Genomic DNA, 6,224 nt, shown 5'->3' with positions numbered 1-6,224 from the left:
TGCATCAGATTCGAGTAGTGAAGAGACTGAGAGTGTCGACATGGCTGAAGCAAACGAGATAGTGCCGCAGCCCCTGAGCCATTTTTCAGCACCTTCGCTGCCCACTCAACCATCATGCATTCGGTATGCCACCATAGCCACTGATTTCGAAATCAAGAGTGGTCAGATTCACTTGTTGCCGAGCTACCATGGGCTGAATGGGGAGGATCCAATCCATTTCTTGAAGGAGTTTTCCGGGGTTTGTGAAGCCGCACAATTGAGGGGCCTGAATGCCAATCAGTACCGTTTGAGGATGTTCCCTTTTGCGCTTAAGGACAAGGCAAAGAGATGGTTGTATTCGCTGCCCAGTGGTTCCATTTCGACATGGGATGATCTTTCAAGCAAGTTTTTGAACAAGTTCTATTCCATTTCCAAGACTAATTCTATTCGGAATGAGATCCTTGGATTTGTGCAGAAGGCGGACGAGCCATTCCATGAGACTTGGGACAGATTCAATGAGTTACTTACTAGCTGCCCACACCATAACTTATCTCCTTGGTATGTGATTTGTTGTTTTTATCAGGGATTGTTGGAGAGAGACCAAGCCAAGGTGGATTCGGCATGTGGTGGTGCATTCATGTCCAAAACGGAGGATGAGGCTACAGAATTGTTTGAGTCGCTTTCTTTGAGTTCTCAACAATGGGATTCCAATCGTGCAAGAGAAGGACCAAAGAGAGGGTTATATGAGGTGGCTGATGTGCCAAACACCATGGAGGGACAGATTATGGAAATCAAGACTATGGTGCAGAAGTTATCTTTGGCTCAAGAGAAGATGATGAGTGCGCAAGGACAAGGGGGTGACGTGGAACAAGTAAACCAGGTTGGGAATTATCCTAGGGTGCCATATGATCCATTTTCTAACACTTATAACCCTGGATGGAAGAACAACCCGAATTTCAGGTGGAGCAACAACAATGGACAGCAAGCTAGTGGGAGCACCAACAAGCCGTATGTGCACCCTAATGCCGAGAGGTCTAGTTTGGAAGACAAGATTGCTCAGATTGCTCAAAGCACCACTTCCCTTGCCCAAAGCACCAACGCCTTCATGAACCGTACCGAGCAGCAGATGCAAGCCAATTCGAAGGCTATTGCACACTTGGAGAGTCAAATGGGTCAGATTGCCACTACTTTGGGTCAGAGAGAGAAGGGAAAGTTGCCAAGTAAGCCCATCGTCAACCCGAAGAATGAGGAGCATGTAAATGCTATTTTGAGGACTACTCCAAGAAAAAGAGTTAGAGTGGTCAAGACTAAGGAGGTGAAGGAAGTGATTGAGATCAGTGATAGTGAGGAAGAGGAGGATCCGGAAATGATAGAGGAGAAAGCGGATACACGTGTGATTCCCCTCATTCCGGACATTGACATCACCAAATTTCCAACAACCATGAGGGAATTGAAGTCTATTGAGAAGAAGGTTGAGGAGCAAGGGCATAGTCACAACGTTCCTAGGGAGATTTGTGGTTATCTCTTTGCGTCTTTTCCAAGCAAGAAGAAGGATCCGGGCTCGTTAGTCATATCATGCAGCATAGGGGAGCATAAGATCACCAATGCCTTAGTTGACAATGGGTCAGCTATCAATGTTATGCCGCTGGTTGTGTTCGAGAGGCTTGGATTTAAGGAGGCTGATTTGCAACCATTTGATGTGGACATTCGCTTCGCCAACTCTTCAGCCCAAAAAGCTTGTGGTATGCTTGTGGATGTTTTGGTTAAATGTCGTAAATTACTAATCCCCTCTGATTTCATAGTACTAGATGTGCCGACGATTCTGGGCGACGTCTCTATTATTCTTGGGAGACCATTTTTGTGCACCTCTAACATGGAGTACAAAGCATTGGAGAGCGCCATGACGATTCGGTACTACACCAAGCGAGAGCTGTATGTGCTCACTTCCGAGATGCCAGAAAACGAGGAGGTCACTTTTTATGGAGAGGAGAAGTCCGAGATGGAGAGCTTCTTCAGTTCGTTCCTAGGGAATGCCGAGAGTAGCAATGGCAAGAGGAAGAGGAAAGGACGTAAGTAAAGGAGATGGCAATGTCAGGCTGAAGACAGAAAAACAAGCGCTTATTGGGAGGCAACCCAAGTTTTTGTTTCGAATAATGGAGGAGGAGTCATTGAGGACCAAGGAGGCCGCGCCTACCCTTGGAGTGTCCACGCTTGCGTATGCAAGTAAACAGTTTCTTTATTTCGCTTCATGAGACAATTTTTCATTTTGGTGTGTTTATTTGGTTTTGGATATTTGCAATTTCCCGTTTCGCTTAGTTTGATCATTCTTGCATTTATTTCATATACATTGAGGGCAATGTATCATTTAAGTGTGGGGGGAAGGGCAATTGTCATTTGTTAGTGTTTTAGGTTAGAACAAGTGTTTAGAGTGTTTTAAGTGTTTTTGAGTGTTTTTAAGAAAAAAAGAAAAAAAAATTTTCGTTTTTAGTGTTTTTAGGTGTTTTTAGGTTAGGAAAAAACTTTTTCCTTGGTTTTTAAACTTAGGGTGTCAAAACCCACATCAAAATGCACGTTTTCGTTAGATCTCATTCACCGTAGTAATGGATGTGATTCTTTTGAAGTGTGTGACATTGTTTTAAAAACAAAAAGTTTTCGAGTCATTTTGGTTGTTTCAGGTCGTTTTGAGTCCTCAACTAATTGATTTGAGTGTGCATGATTGTTATGAGCATGTTTTAGTATTGTGTGTATATTTGGTGTTCTTTTCATTCTAATAGTGTTCCATAACATATCTTGCAATTCTATGTCATTTGGCCTTGTTGATATGAATTTAGGTTGTGATTAGCATTACTAATGATTATATGCATAATAGAGTAGACTTGCATGACCTAAGTGAGCTTTTGAGACCTGTTCTTCAATTCTTGAGTGTTGCGCGCCACTCTAATTCTATCTTTGTCATATAAGTCGTTGTTTTGATCTCATTGTCTTTCATTTGGTCATTTGCTTGGAATATGCATAATCTTGAATCAATGAGCTAGAACTCTTTTCTTGTGTACACAAAGCATGCCGTATTTGCATAACTCTTGAGAAATGAATTTAGGCCCTGTTTGTGTACCCCATAGCCTGAAAGCCTACCCATTACATGTTTTATCCTTAGTTACCCATTTTGAGCCTGTTAAGCCGTTTTCTTTGTTACCCCATACCAAACCCTAAGTTTGGGGGTGTACCACCCCTTTCATCCGTTTTACCCTTTTTATGGTGTTGCAAGTTGTTTATATGTTGATTGAGGTGAAAAAGAAGTGAAAATGCATAGCTTATACAAAAATGTGTTAGAAAAGTATGTATACCGTGCCCAAAGAAAAGAAAAAGAAAAGAAATCAAAGGAAAGAAATGGGACGGTTTCAAAAGAAGAAAAAAGGAAAAGAAAAAAAAAATGAGCAAAAAGAGCTCAAAGTAAGCTATGAAGTGCAAAGAAGCAAAGTGTACCTCAGAATGTTCTAGTGATGCTTGCAATTCCATGAAATTAGCCCTTTGTGTTTCCTTTTCATTTCAATACCCTATCCTAGCCTAAGCTTTCATTATAACCCTATTAAAGTCCTAGCTGATCTCAAGAGTGTGTATTTTACTTATGTGGAGTCTATTTAAGAAGGGAGCCTATGGCTATTGATTCTATTTCAAGCATTTGTATTCCTTTCATGAGATCAGTATTCTTTCTAAAATGTGCCTTTATTTCATGTACATATGTGAGCTAATTGTTTTTGTTACATATTTCCTCTCACATATACTTTTGAGTGCACATATCAACCCAATTCGTGAGTGTTATCATTGAGAGTATGCCATAGTGAGGATTGGAGTTGAATCTATTATGTATGTATTGATTTAGTTTTGTTTGTCTAATACTTGGATTTGTGTCAAGGATGGCCTATATGACAATAGAGGAGCGAGGTATGTTATTTGAAATGTTATTAGAATTTGAAGAATGCCATTTATATGCCTTGCTTTCTTATGTGATTAATGGTTATGCGAATGAATTCAGTTGTTGGGATGTTGGAGTCAGTCTTGAGTCTTTTCTTTCCTTTATTTGCTCGAGGACTAGCAAAATCTAAGTTTGGGGGTGTGATGAGTGTGCATTTTGCATAACTTTATGATACTAATTCCTTAACCTAGAGTGTTAGAACTCGCTATTTTGTGTTTCTTGTCTTGTTTTTGCATTTTCAGGTCAAATGAAGCAGAAATGAGAAAAAGAAGCAAATGGAGCCATTTTGGGACATTTCCTGGTCAAACCAGGAAAACGAGTGAAATCCTGGTCAAACCAGGAAAAGTGCAGAAATCCTAGTCGAATGAGGATTCCTAGTCACACTAGGAAACATCAAGTCCAGAACCATCATTGCGGAGCCAGAAATGTGAAATCCTGATTCGAACAGGAAATCCTGGTTGAACTAGGAAACCTAACCCAACTAGGGAAAGGAGTCCTAGTGACACTAGGAGACCCCAGGGGCAATATGGTCATTACGAGAAGTCAAAATGGATAAGGAATCTCTCATTTTCAAGAAATCCTAGTTGCACCAGGAAATGTTTTTCAAGGTTCCAGAAGCTTCCAGAAGGTGGTGGACATCCATGGAAATGAATGGAGGGAAGAAATGAATTTGAATTCAAATGGAAATGAGGGGCAAAATGAGAAGTCAAAAGTGGAGGGCCCATGGGCCCTAGGGATGCCAAACCAAGTGGGCCATGCATGCACATGCATGGGCCCAAACCCTAGCAGCCCAAAAGCCACACGTAAGGAGGTAGATGGCAGCCATGCATGCGCATGCATGGGCTGCCATCTTCCTCCTTGCGTGTGGCTTTTGGGCTGCTAGGGTTTGGGCCCATGCATGTGCATGCATGGCCCACTTGGTTCGGCATCCCTAGGGCCCATGGGCCCTCCACTTTTGACTTCCCATTTTGCCCCTCATTTCCATTTGAATTCAAATTCATTTCTTCCCTCCATTCATTTCCATGGATTTCCACCACCTTCTGGAAGCTTCTGGAACCTTGAAAAACATTTCCTGGTGCAACTAGGATTTCTTGAAAATGAGAGATTCCTTATCCATTTCGACTTCTCGTAATGACCATATTGCCCCTGGGGTCTCCTAGTGTCACTAGGACTCCTTTCCCTAGTTGGGTTAGGTTTCCTAGTTCAACCAGGATTTCCTGTTCGAATCAGGATTTCACATTTCTGGCTCCGCAATGATGGTTCTGGACTTGATGTTTCCTAGTGTGACTAGGAATCCTCATTTGACTAGGATTTCTGCACTTTTCCTGGTTTGACCAGGATTTCACTCGTTTTCCTGGTTTGACCAGGAAATGTCCCAAAATGGCTCCATTTGCTTCTTTTTCTCATTTCTGCTTCAATTGACCTGAAAACACAAAAACAAGACAAGAAACACAAAATAGCGAGTTCTAACACTCTAGGTTAAGGAATTAGTATCATAAAGTGATGCAAAATGCACACTCATCAGTTCACTTGCGAGTAAACATAGAATGAGATAATTGTTTATTTTGTTCTAAGAAAACATTCAACAAGTTTTTGGCGCCGTTGCCGGGGAATGGTGTCTAATATCAATGAATTGGTTTAATTAGTCTTTAGAATTAGGTTATATTAGCTAGATTTCATTTTTGGTTAATTTTTAGTTTTAATAAATGTCATGCCTTTATATACATTCTTTCTACTGATTGTGTGTTTTTCTCTTGATTAGGTGTGTTTATGAACCCTGAGCTTGTTGCAAGGTTGGAGAGGCTCAAAAAGGAGACTTTAGGTACATCACAAGTCAGCCCGCAACCTAGTGCATCAGATTCGAGTAGTGAAGAGCTTGAGAGTGTCAACATGGCTGAGACAAACAAGATGATGCCGCAGCCCCTGAGCCATTTTTCAGCACCTTCGCTGCCAACTCAACCATCTTGCATTCGGTATGCAACCATAGCCACTGATTTCGAAATCAAGAGTGGCCAGATTCACTTGTTACCGAGCTACCATGGGATGAATGGGGAGGATCCGATCCACTTTTTGAAGGAGTTTTCCGGGGTTTGTGAAGCCACACAGTTGAGGGGTCTGAATGCCGATCAGTACCGTTTGAGGATGTTCCCTTTTGCGCTTAAGGACAAGGCGAAGAGGTGGTTGTATTCGCTGCCCAGTGGTTCCATTTCGACATGGGATGATCTTTCGAGCAAGTTCCTGAACAAGTTTTATTCCATTTCCAAGACAAATT

The 6,224-nt window shown here is 41.7% G+C and overlaps 1 non-coding gene across 1 annotated transcript; it reads right to left on the bottom strand.

Annotated features, from left to right (window-relative positions):
* Nucleotides 1-418: 418 nt before the first annotated feature.
* On the bottom strand, nucleotides 419-528 carry LOC147286284 (small nucleolar RNA R71). Its single transcript, XR_015122168.1, has one exon. It is a non-coding gene; the product is annotated as a small nucleolar RNA R71 (small nucleolar RNA).
* Between the last annotated feature and the right edge of the window lie 5,696 nt (nucleotides 529-6,224).

This window comes from Dryas octopetala, chromosome 4 (genome assembly GCF_963921425.1).
Source record: "Dryas octopetala chromosome 4, drDryOcto1.1, whole genome shotgun sequence".
Classification (NCBI taxonomy): Eukaryota; Viridiplantae; Streptophyta; class Magnoliopsida; order Rosales; family Rosaceae; genus Dryas; species Dryas octopetala.
This window is presented reverse-complemented; position numbering and strand designations above follow the sequence as displayed.